We start from the raw sequence: 13502 nt of genomic DNA, 5'->3' as shown, positions 1-13502 counted from the left end.
TTAGAAAACTCAAGTTTAACAAGCTTAAGAAAGACTCCTTGGTGATGTGAAAGCCAGACATGTCCTTTGAAGAGTTCTCAGGATTCAGCATCCTTGTGCAGGACACAGACAACATCTATGGGCTGGATCACCAATCCTTTGAACTCCCTACCCTAAGAGGAAACATGCTCAGAAACATCCTGCAGAAATAGATTAGACTTGTGCCCTCCAAAAATGAACAGCTAACACGTCAGCTCTGTCTGATGTATGTATTTCCAGGACAACTAAATGCACCAGTCAGCAGAAGAAATACAATTACATAGCAGAAGAAATAAAATTACATGGAATTTTGGGCAATGAACAACTAGCCTGAGACACCTTTACATCGCTCTCTGTGTAAAAGGAAAGCTCTTGGAGATGACCATCCCTTTTGTGTTAGAAGGGGTTTTGCTCCACAACAAAGGTAGCCCTGGTGTTGCCGTTTTTTTGTGGACGAATCACTCTATGGGCATCTTTGGCATCTCCTCAAACTGGGAAGTACTTGCAACCAAGTAACATAAAAGGCTAGAAAGTTGCAGGCCTTAGCTTCCTTGAAGACCACAGAAAAAAGTTGCTTTATGTTACACACCAATACAGTACCTCGTTCCTCCAATTTATTCATTAAAACTGAAAAATGCCAGCAGAGCTTAACTGAAAAATACACTGTAGGATTTTCACCACAGGTGTCTGGGCAAAAGTGCTGCTCAGCTTTCGGCAACAGAAACTAAACTAAAGCAGTAGCCTCAGTCATTATTTATCTTCTGCTCCTTCTCCTTCTTTTCTCAACTTCAAGGCCACTCAGAATATGAAATTGTTCCAAACTGACAATGAAATCTTAGGAGTCTGTTTTGTTTCACTGTGTCTCTTGACTGTCTTTTAATTAAAATATTTAAAACTTTGCTGAAAGAAGGGCATTTTTTCAGTGTCTGCTCAGATCCTTCATAGCAATAAGCAAAACATAGTTAGAGTTATGTTTTAAGGAGGGAGAAGCAAACCCTCTTCACCAAGGTATGAGAAGGAGCCCTGCTAGACACTACCAGATTATATAAAAGGTAAGGAATTAACAATGAACATTTGTCTTTGAGTTAGAATTTCCCAATTTCGGAGAGATTAAGGTTAGGAAATCAGCCTGTTAACACAGTCAGATGTCACCAACCTCATTTAGAATTATCACAAATACTATAAGAAGAGGGAAGAGCTGCTGACCCAGTAATTCTTTCCAGAGAGCACAGGGTAAGGCTTGAAAGAAGGCTGAACATACAGCTGTGTAAAACAGCCAAGATGCAACCCCTGATGTGGTGCCTGAGCTATTGATATTTGCATGGTGGCAAACCTTCCTTCTCACCTGCCACACGGACAGATGCCCATCTTTCTCCTTGAATACAGAAGAACCACTGGTGGTGACTGAGGCACTTGACTGAAACTCTTGTTATAAACCAAGTCATGCATCAGGGTTCTGGGCCCAAGAGCCTGCACTGACAGGTCCCCAGGACAAGCAGCAAACACTGAGTTCATAGATGCTGTGCTCAGTTTCTCTAGAATCAGTCTCCAAAGTCATCTGATCCAACTCATACCAAAGTCAAAAGCAAAACAGAAGTGATTTCCATCGCAGGACACTAAATCCTGACTATACAAAATGTAAAGATGAGAGCATCAGGAAAACAAAAACAGGAACCGCGACAGCCCAGGTCACAATAAAGGAGAGTCTCATGAGGTAACATCAAAGCGCACAATAAAAATTTTCCCAAACCCTGATTTTGTAAAAACACTGTCAGTTCTTCCTACCCCAGGTCCTTATCCTGATGTTGTCAATTTTAATGCAGGAGGCTCATGTATTTTTCTGCCACCCATGTAATACATATATACAGCCTTCTTATATTTTACCAGCAATACCTGGATTGTAGATCATATTTCCCCTCCCTATTTCCACAATACTAACTTAATTGTGAAAAAACAGAGAAACAGTTAAAATATTCATGCTGCAGTTATTTCAAAATTCACATGAGGAATCTTTTTAAAACCTTACTTCTTGTCAAAATACGGATCTTACTTAGTCCTTTCTCTGAGAGATGCAAGAAATAACAATTTGCTTGAGCCCAGCAGCAAACAGTGCAGGTGACCAACCCATCCTTCCCTCCCCCAAACTTCAGAAACCCAAAAGCTTTTCCCATGCAGAGTACTGGTACAAACTCACCCAGCAACTACACATTGCCAGAATCCATAATTTGATTCCTAATGCTGGGACAGTCATTATTTATCAGGCACAGGCAGCTTGGATGCTCCTGCAGCCTCATCACCTCAGCCTAATTAAGCAGCACCCCCACGCCGCTGCAGAACTCACCACAGAGAGCATCCTGTGCAAGGAGCCGTAAGCTGCTGCTGCCTGCTGCTGGGTTTTGCGAGCCAGCGCTAAACTCTTCGCTCTGGTTTTACTCCTCCTGAAGGCGGGCATTGTGGCTTATGAATACAAACTTTGCCAAAAGAAAAGGAAGGAAGCCACGGATGTTGTGATCCCCCACAAACACACCTTCCCTCTTCCCTTGCTGCACAAGTTTCTTGTTTGTGCCGATTAACAAAATTGGAGACGCTGACAACATCCCAAAGCAACAAGGCTAAGCAGAGTATGAGAGTACAAACAGACCTGCCATGCCTCCCTTTATTGCTACAAATGAAGGAAGAAGATGCTAGATGAGATTTTTTATAAATAGCTTGATGTAGTGAGTGCAGGACGAAGTGCAGTTATGACAAGGGAAGATGGGTTTGATCTCCCCAGAAATACACCTGCCTCCCTGCCTGTGAAATTTACTGCATAAACAAAACATCAGGTGCTTTGAGAAAGTTAGCCAAATACCTAAAAATATCTAGAGGGTGCTGACTGCCCTGAAGGTCAGCATGATTTATCAATAGGACTGATGTTCTGTCAAGGGTATACACTGCTAAATGTTGTGGCATACAAATGCTCTTACAATGATAAAATGAAAAACAAACAGGCAGCTCTCTGGATGATTTCTTTATATAATTATGCTTGTCCTTTGTTTGAACTTTTTAGCCATAATTACATCAATAAAAAGAAATTTAAGATGAGCTCAGTAATAAATTCAGGCTTGAAAGTAAGAGTTCTGATGTTGACATATTTACACAAAACCAATTGGATCTACAGATAGATTACCCTAAGAACAATGCAGCTTTAAATAAAACATTATAGGACATGAAAACACTGAACTGAAGAGATAAAAGACTGACAAGCAATTCGTTAATAAAAGGAGAACTACACCAGTGGCATAATAAAACACTGCAACTCCCATGTTGCCCTATCACAGCACTCCTACAGTGCAATGCAGTTGAGCTGTAAGGCTTCATTCAACACTGCCCTTGGCAAACTCTTCTCTTGAACCCAAATGATACACCAAGCCTGGGTATCCATATTTTTGGTTACGTGTGCATTGCTTCTGAGGTTTCAAGGATATTCACCTTCATACAAGCAAGGGAATAACACAGCTTTCTCCTTTAATTACTGCAATTAAACTTACATCCATCTCTTTCCAAGTCATTAGCACAACTTGACAGCTCAGCATTTGCCAAACTGTACAGCTCAGTCACTGAGAGGCTGCCTATCAGAGGAAAAATGATGCTGGAGCCCTGAAACAACATGCTGCTGATAAGACATGCAGAACACAACATGGCAGCAGGAACCTCTTGCTTAGCGGATGGACCGTGCCCTTTCTTTCTCTTGGAGAGAGATATCAGGTTCACTGGGTGAGAAGACCATGTAACAGAAAATTGAGGAAATGGCCTTGAAGGAGCAAGAGAGGTACTGCCTGGTCTCTAACATTTCATTTTTCAGTGGATGTACAATCTGGTTTAAAAATCCAAATTCATAAACTACTGTGCGGCATGTACAAGGCTACTGTTCTTATTCACCATTAGTGTTGCCTCTGCAGTAGTCCATAGATCCTAGGGATCCACAGAGCAAGTCTGAAGATAAGAAACAAAATTAAATAGTTTGTGGAAATTAGAAGCTTACAGTGCTGTATATGGCATTTTAAAAATAACACAGGCCAGGTCACCAGATCCACGTGTATTAAGAGTATAACTATACTTTCTGGAGATGTACTGTTTCTTTGTTTCCTATCTGCATTAGTCATGGCACTTTCAAGCTCTTTTTTTCTAATAGATACTTGTTAAAACACAGCTCATCCACTGGGACCAAGAAAAAAAAAAAAAGGTTGCTAAATTTCAGGTCCAAGCAATATCGTCAATCTTGATGAAAAACAATGACAGGCCTTTTTAATTCCATATTAGGAAGTTATTCTTCCCCAGATTTGCTAATTAAGCCTGCATTATTAGCTAGCCATATGCCAGCTAAAAGATGTTACCAATTAACAGCTTTTTTTTAATGTGTATTCATTAGAAAAAAGACAATTATGTTTCAGTAATTTTTCCAACTCCTATTGAGGGACTTGGACAAATCAAAAAAGGGAACAACACAAACTAAAGCAAAGCAAATGAATGAATGCTTTTCATTTAGCCTTTCTTTTTCTCTAGAAGCACACAAGCAGCACTCAAGCACTTTTCAAAAACAAGTGAAATAATCCATCACTGTGAAATATTTTTAAGATCACTGGAAAAATGACATAGCCCTGTTGTTTGTTCCTGTGTACTTTGAATAACGCACATTCCCTTTACCAACATCTGGTTTTCATCTTTCCATTTCAGTGGCACCAGGCTTGATAGTTACCATAACAGTGACATCCTTCAAAATACAGGCTTCCCTCTATTGTCCTGATATGTGTAGGTGTGCTTATCTGCATCCAGTTCATTTCCCATCCTGCTTTTGCCCTTAATGCATGAAGGTAAAAGGCTAATTTTGCTCCATCGGTGTACACTTTGAATGAAAGGAAACAGTGGCTTGCCTCCAGGACAATCCTGAGCACTTTGTAACATCAGTCTGGACCACTGGTAGCACAGAAGCATAATTCATAGACACAACATACATATGTAGACACACACACACACATACATATATATATATATACACACACACAGAGAGCATGTACTTACACACCCTGCAGTAACAGGAGCTCTACGGTGTTAGTGGTCTCTAAGCATTATAAGCTCAGGATTAAAACAGCTCAGCTCCAGATCTCTACACTGATCTAGATGGAGCCTGTTTTTTACTTTTTATAACTGTGGGTGGATGATTTTTCTGCGTATTTTCTTGTCATGCTTATTATACTAATAACATGGTTTTTAAACGCCGTCAAAATGTATTTTCAAAGCATAATTGACCACAGTGAAGACACTTGCTTTAATTCCAGTGATACAAAGAATTAGCATTCCAAATGTTTAAAATGAATTATTGTTTTATTTTTAATTTCAAGCATCTTAAATACTGTTTGTAACATTCTCACTCGAATTGTTTTGTGCTGAATGCAAAAACTTTTCTCAAGTACTGAATTAGAAGCTATGGCAACCACTGAGACATTATCTTTGCAGTTGCATTCATGTTTCACAATGTAGTTTTGCAGTGTGCCACCTTTGGAGGCAGAGAAGGCAACTCGTATCTGTTCTTGTTAGTAGTCAGCATTTCTCATTCCAAATCTTAAAAGACACAGTAACTCCCCTGTAAAGACAAATATAGATTCTCTGAACTCTACACCAACCTCTCCCCTGGTTTTGGCAAGGCTTTGTTTAGGCACTGCAGCAGGATTCTGCTGTCTCAGAAGGAAATAATCACCATGCGAGAGGAAGTCTATGTCTGTTCACAGAATGTGAACAAGAGACAACAGGTAACAAAACTTGAAAATTTGGTGGAACCTCCCTGTGCATCTGACTCAACTAACCCCTTACTTTTTTTTTTTTTTTTTTCTAAAATTCTTCTGCCTCTTCCATTTTTCCATGTACCTTTTTGTTATCTTTTTTTTTTGCAGAATTTGCTGCAGGGAGCAGACGTTTTTCAGTTTTGGAATTTCAGGTCTACCTTTGTCATTAGATGTTCCTGACAGAGCAAAATAGGAATCAAAGCCTCGTTGAAGTTATGATGGTACCCAGGATGCAGTATTTGTCTGAAATCCTATACTGAAACTTTGCGACTTTAAAGTGACTTGGTGTGCTATAGGTGACTGCTGGGCACATCACATACCTTGGCATGCACTAAAATTGGCCTTAGATGCTTTTGCATCTCAAGAAAAAAACCACATATGTTACTGTCAGCACTGTAACTGAATAGGATCTTGATTTTTAAAAAGAAGGAACAAACCACCAAATATTCTGCAGCTGGCATAGATGTTACCCAGTTCCCTAGGTCTGTCAGAAGCATGATTAGATATCTCTGCCTTTCACTGCAAAGTGAAATGCTGCTGTCATATCCTGCACTGCAGGTGACAGGAGTTGCTTTTGGAGGCCCGGGGTGGTGGGCTCCCAGGCAGCTTCCTGCCCTTCATCAATGAAGTCACGGGCGTCTCCAGAGACACTGCTAACCAGATCCTGTTGCAGTGGTTCAGAGCTGTTGTCATATGTTTGTTTCCCTTTCCATCTGCAGGTAAGCCTTATGGATTTTTCCCAGATGACTACAAAGAAAAGCTGCGTTATAAGTCATCTCCCACTGGCTTCCTTCATTTGCAAGCATCAACACAACACAATTTCTTTTCCTGATCAAAACCATCTGCATGTTTTACACCAAAAGCCGTCTCAGTACTTTTGAGAGGACATTTCCTTCATTTGGAGGAAAGACAACAAATACCCCTTCCCCCCAAGCTGTAGAGAGTCAATGTAACAGCACAAAACAAAGCACCACAAGGTCACACCTCTGCATGCAAGAACTGCACATACTGTGGAGGCTCTTTGGTCTTCTTTCCTACCATTCTTGTGCCTCCCTAGCAGTAACCAGGCAAGCAGGTCTCCATCTACAGCTTGACCTGGTTACAGGCTCACATTAGATACAGCACTTTCCATGCTTTCAGCTTTGTGGTTTTGAAGCTCCTTTGCTGTGTTAGCCAAGACTCACGACTCTTACATTTGAATTTTGGGCCATCCCTAGGGGATGCAGAACTGCAGGGTCAGTGCAACAAAATGAAATCCAGTACAGGGCAGTAGCACTCACTGGTAGATTTACAGCAAGTCTTCTGTAACCTATAGTCTACCAGTTCTGGTGACTTCTCTGAGCAATCGATTAATATACTGAAACCTAGATTAATTAGCAAAATTCTTATGAACTTCTAACAGGCTACAGTTTCACTGATATCCTTCTCAAAAGGCACAAGAAGACAGCAGGGGTCCGGCAGCCTCTCTACAGAGCCACCAACTCTGGTAGGGGTCACTATAGGCAGGGCTATCTGCAAGGGAAGCACAATAATTAGCAGAACTCCCCACAGGCTTGTCATGCTTTCAATGCAGAACTGTCCCCTCCAGGCACAAATGAATCAAGGAAACCACTGCTGAGAAACATGCTATTTTCCCATGTTAGCTCTGCGATTCCCTAAATGCATGTCACATCTGGAAGAAAATGACACTTGGATTGCAGAGGTTATACATGATTTTGAGACTACCATGTTGTTAATCCCCCTCCTACGAAGGAAAAAAAAAAGATGTTAATTGCAGACTACTCCCCAAGCTTTTAGATCTCATCAACTGCTAAAGAGACGTTTTCATGATTAAAATAAAGGAAAAATCATTAATGTCCTATGGATGCTGAGTAAACCTTCAGGCAGGCAGCTCTCCTGCAATTAATGACATGCTGAGCAAATGGGAAATGCCCAGGCAATGCAAAACAGAGCTAATGAGAAGCCATCACGACGTTCAGCTGGAATTGCCTCCATGCAAGAAATGGGTTTGGAGCTCTGTTGAGCTTCTGGTCATTGCTGCTCGGCTTTCTTTCAATAGAGCTCAACAATTGGTGTTTACTTGGCTACTACTAATATTCCCTTTCCAAGATTTTTGATTTTTACAGTCTGCTTAACAAAATTATTTCATATACACTGCTTGTAGACACATAGTCAGTCTGGTGATCTCATACTCATCTCTGAGAGTGATGAGTGTCATCGCCAGATCAAAATAAATCAGTGAACTACCACATATATATTATATATAATACATATGATCCATATAATAAATAGGATTACATTTACTGACAGCAGCAGTAGAATGCAGTTGGGTGTGTTTTGAACAACAGTGCCCTGAACTACTCCACAGTACATCTACTACAGATCACAGTGTACAATGGTAATAAATCATAGGAATACATCATTCCTAGCATCCACTTGCATTCTTCTGGAAGATAAAATACCATTCAAATCTTCCACACATTGAACAGTTGCGTGAATTTTCTGTTGGGACTGGACTGAAATTGTGTGACTAATTATTACTAACTACTTTCCACCCCTGCCATTCCATGGCAACTACCACAGTTGCCCCCTTCCTCTCCCCAAAAATCAAACCATGTTTTTTTTTTTTCTTTAACAGCTGAGCATTCAGGCAGACCAGCAAAGAGATGATTTTCTCTCATCCAGGTTTGAACCTAGACCTCAAAGTATATTGTACCTCAGGATTTTTACCCTTAAATTATTCTGCATGAGAGGTTGATGGCTGTGGTCCTACTACTGGTGAAGGGGTTTTGAAATCAGCTTTAGAGATTTTGAAGACAAAATACTAATTTCTGCAACTTATGAAAACCACCCCTCCAGTGGGGGCTATACTGTATATACAAGAGGCCAAAACCACAAAATGCAGCGAACTCTTTACAATACTCACTGATTTTCATTATAGAAATAGCTGTGTGAAATCAACTAATAGGTAACAGGGATTTCCTTTTTGACATCCCAACACATATATTTTGCATCTGTTTTGGGAAGCCTCCTAAGATAGCTGCATGATGTAGAACTTGGAAGATGGGTTTGCTTTTGACTGCATTCACACCTCCTGGGCATCATCAGATATGGAAATGAGCTGCTCAATTGCACATGTACTTTAGACTGGAGCTACAAAAAAAGCCCTGAACAGTTGCCCAAGTCAGGCATATGTATATGTTGGCTCCTTGAGCACGAAAAGCAGCACTGTGTGCAGGGAGACCAAAAACCAGATTTCTCACCACAGTCCCAGACATGCCAACTTCATGGAAATGTACTTCTCACTGCCCTGGCAAGTGGAAGAATGTCAACAATCGGCATCACAATAAACAGAACACACAAGCTTCAAAAACACTGGAAGGATGATTTGATATTACATAGGAAACTCAAGCATTCAAAAATCAGACTTCTGAAACACACAAGGACACATTTTTTCCACCCTCTTTTTGTCCGCTATATCTAAAAATGGGCATTTCAAGTTGTGCCATCATATTGACCTGGACCTCATCCCCATGAAAAGCTGAAAGCATTTGATGAAAATGCTCCATCCTGCAGGAGATGCAGATTTATGTTTGCTAAAGGTGCCATGAACTCTGCTGATCAGACTTGCCATGAATTCTCATTTCCTTATCAGATAAAGGGAAAGTGAACATGGTCATGAAACAGGAGGGGAAGATGAATTAGTTGAGATAATCTAAATAAGCTCAAGCTAGGGAAAGGTGTTCAAAGATTTTTAACTGTAACTTCTGGTCATTGCAATAAGAATGGTATTCCCAAGGGAAAAAAAAGTTTGTTTTCTGCCTCTGCAGTGTACAGAATTTTTTATTTCTTTTTTATTAAGAAGTGATGGGGATAGATTTTTCCTCATATACAGACATTCATGTATGGTCAATAACCAGTGCTGAGAGTAAAGTGACTTATTTCAAGAGGCAACAGCAAAGGCAATTTCTCCAAGTTTCTGTATTCAACTTACTCCCAGGATCAATTTTACTTCATTGTTTGAAAGAAATACAGCACCATTTCAAAAGCATTACAAAACTGAAAGCAGTTGACCACTCTTTAGAAAGCAAATTTTTGTTAACATTCAAAGTTTCTCACACGGCAGCTTCCATTTCTGCACCTGCAATGTTAATTTTTGAAGGTGCTACCATAAAACCACTCTGCATTCATTGACTACTTCTGTAATGATTAAAAGCCATCACACCAGCTATTTTTACTGGGTTTCTTGAGTTTCTTAAAGACCTCTAAGATACGGCTGAGGATATAATGAAGTTATGTGAGATATTTGCAGAGAGTATACCCTAAGGTTTTTTCTTATGATCTGTAAAATACTTGAAGTGAAAATACATCTTCCCCTTCTCACACATGCATTTATATGAAGTTACTTCTTTATGTCTGTTAGAATTTAACATGATTTCAGAAATGCATCTCTCCGACGACACTCAAAAGATTCAGAGCAACCAAAAGTCAGATCACAGCAGTCTTTCTAGAGACCTTAAAATAATAGGTAATTATATAGTAAAATTTCCCCTTCTAGCTATGCTTCATAAAAGGTTATTTTTAATACACTGAAAGTACAAAGTAGAGATAAGCAAGTTAGTAACAGACTACTAAACTTCATCTTAAAAAAACAGTGGGCTAGAAAGGAAAAGTTGCATCTTTTGTTCATTCAGCTTCACGCTACTTTGATGTACAGAAAGCTTGATTCTTGGCAACTGCCAACATACCAGGATTTAACTAAGTACCAGGAGCACAGACAATTAGTTCTCAAAATGATTAAACACAACTAAACTTAATTACACCGACAGGTATGCTCAATTCCCACATTTTCTGAGGTCACATATTCTTCTGTCAATAGAACACCTACATACTCCAGAAACAACATTAGCAATGACAACATGCTATTGCCACATAAACAGTATTTTAACACAGTTTGAAAATGTACTGCAGCAAAATGTGTTAGAAGTACAGTATCTATCCCTATCTATAAAATTGAAAATAAGGTTAAAGGTATTAAAGTACAAATGAGGTATCCCAGAGAATACAGAGCTGTCAGAACTAATGAGCATCTGGAATGGGTGCTTCTTGATATCCATGTATTTTTAATAATATTTTATAACTTAAGGGACGGCTTCCATTTCTGGAACGATACTACCCTCTCTTGCCCTCCTAATTGATTTGTTAGCTCTCAGATGAAAGACAAACATATAACTATCCTAAATACATTCATTTCTCAGCCTACAAAAAAAAAAAAAAATCAATGAATGACTGACTGAATGAAGGTGCATTTGAATGTAGTACACATGCAACAAAAGACTTATTTCTTTGAGATTACAAGGCACTTCTGAAATGCCTCACTGTACTTGCAGTTAAGACGATGCCTAACCTTAGCTTGGTATGAGATGAAGAAAATAGTGAAAAACAGACAAACAAAAATGCTCCAAACAAGAAACACAAAATCCAGAAATCAGACATGCAACCATAACATCCAAAGCTTTAAGACTGTTTTTTGTTTACTTACATGTTACGGGAAAATATCAACCAAACTTCAAAGGAGCCTGCTCCCTCAGAGCCAAACAATTACATCTACAGTTGCTGTCAACTGGAAAGTGAGCATCTCTAGCTGTGTCTCCCTTGAAATAATACCAAACTGCCTGTTGTTCCAGGCTATGCTCAGAACTCTCAGCACCGCCAGCCTCTCCTCCACAGAGCTGTGCTTACAGAGCTCCTCTCCCCCATACCTCTGCAGCATCGCCTACTTGCCTACTGCACTAATGGTGTCCTACAGGCGTGGGAGGTCAAGCCAGCACATGCAGGAAACAGAAGGCAAAGGGAAAAAAAATATCCACAAACCCAAATCCAGATGCTATACTTTTTGAGACTGCACAATTTCCTCAAACTAGCTTTTATTAGCAATAGTTATTGTTCATCTAGTGAGCAGTCCTAAATTACAGCTATAAAAACAGAAATAATTTTGATTCCTGTTATACATAAGCACAAAAGCACAGACAATATACACCACCTGAACTTAACTGTTAGGTTTGGGTTTTCTTTACTTCTACATCTATTGGAGATATCAAAAGGGTCAGACAAAAAGCTCTGACGGTAATAGGCACCCTCCAACAGAAAGACAGCAATCAATTACAAACCATTTGCAGAAATTGTAGAGCTGTCACAGACTCGTTTACAGCTGCAGTCCAAGTCAGACTGCCTCTGATTGCTAGGCTGTTTTCCACCCTTGTACCTACAAAACTAGGACAGCCTCAGATAGTTTTTAAAATGACACTAGCAGACCTGCATGTCAGTTCAAGAAGTGAACTGCAATACAGAATGGGCAATTACTTCAGCAAATCATGCAAAAGCCCTAATAACTGCTGAATCTGACAGATTTGAGGCTGGAGGGAGGGCAGGGAGCAGACCTGTCCATTTTCCCGTCTTTTTTTGAGCTTTAATTGCAGCATGTAATTCAGAGCACTGAAGCAAATTTAGTGCATTAGGAGCAACAACTAGTGTACATCAATTGCTCTCTGTGTATTTAAATCCTTGGAACTCTCCCTAATTTTCTGGCACCTGGTGTATTTGACACAGGCCATCACAACTGGCTTTGTTCTTCTGCTAAAGCAAAGCTGGTGCCCCAGAATCTCCTCCCATCCAGCAGGACAGAAGGTCAGCATTTATGTTCATACAGTGCACGGGGGACAGCACATACTCTGGGTGAGCAGGACACCCCAAGGCACCCAGGGGAGTCTGGCCTGGTGCAAACAGCCATCAAAGCATCCTAAGCTCCAGGGTCACCTCTGCTGTGCTCCCACAAAGATCCCCGCCCCTAAAGCCAGGTAGAAGTCCTAAAACAGCAGAGCAGAGAAATCCACTATACTCCTTTCAAAGGAACAACGTGTCCTAAGGGGAGAAAATCCAGTTTACTCTTTTCTGGTTGCAAAGACTTGGGGGAAGCATAAGCAATTGTTACACAGGATACAGATCATCCCTGTGGGAATCCCCCTGAGCAGCAGGAGATGGGCTGAAGACCCACAATCACTGGGCTTCTTATTCTCTTGGGAAAGGGCATAAAATCACCTATATAAGACTGAATTAGGTTACAAAGTAATTACAAAAGTAAGATTTACAACTCCTCTCAGTATGGTTAGAGGCATAATGTATCTTCCCTATTCCAGTCTTCTGAGTTTTTACATTCTGCCTCATCTCTACCAATTTCTCATACAACCTAGCACAAGACAGTAATATATTCCAGAACCATAAAAACTCTAACGTCATTCCTGTTATGCAAGAGTGCTAACACAAGTGCTAACACAAATTTGCTTGAAGATACAACCAACTCATCAACAGAATTTAAAAACGCATTTCTGTTGTCAGAATGGCAATGCCAGGTAAAATCATGGCCACCAACACAAAAACACTACCCACACTTGCAGTTGGGAGGATCAAAACCATATGCACTTGAATTGGACACAGGTTGCAGTTTGCCTGATTCAGAGCAAAATGGACAAAAAGCTGCTCTTCGGAGACCAGTGCATCTGAAGGTGGACACTAATTCTGGGTATTCCTGCCTCAGCCCTCAAAGTCCTGGCTGAGAGAAGGACAACCATTAGTCCAGCCAAAGTCAAACAGTAACTGCAGACA

At 40.3% G+C, this 13502-nt stretch overlaps 1 protein-coding gene across 3 annotated transcripts in view; it reads right to left on the bottom strand.

Annotated features, from left to right (window-relative positions):
* The window catches only part of TIAM2 (TIAM Rac1 associated GEF 2), an 88523-nt gene that overhangs the window by 17539 nt on the left and 57482 nt on the right, over positions 1 to 13502 (bottom strand). Inside the window, exon 1 of one of the 3 annotated variants that reach the window (XM_032101910.1) lies at positions 11383 to 11606. The exons of the other annotated variants lie outside the window; for them this stretch is intronic. The gene's annotated coding sequence lies outside the window, so the exon portion shown is untranslated. Of the gene's footprint in view, positions 1 to 11382; positions 11607 to 13502 lie in introns of those variants that run through there. 3 annotated transcript variants of the gene reach the window in all.

The sequence above is a fragment of the Corvus moneduloides genome, chromosome 3 (assembly GCF_009650955.1).
Source record: "Corvus moneduloides isolate bCorMon1 chromosome 3, bCorMon1.pri, whole genome shotgun sequence".
NCBI classification, from domain to species: Eukaryota; Metazoa; Chordata; class Aves; order Passeriformes; family Corvidae; genus Corvus; species Corvus moneduloides.
Note: the sequence above shows the minus strand (reverse complement) of the source record. Positions and strands in the feature narration are given on the sequence as shown.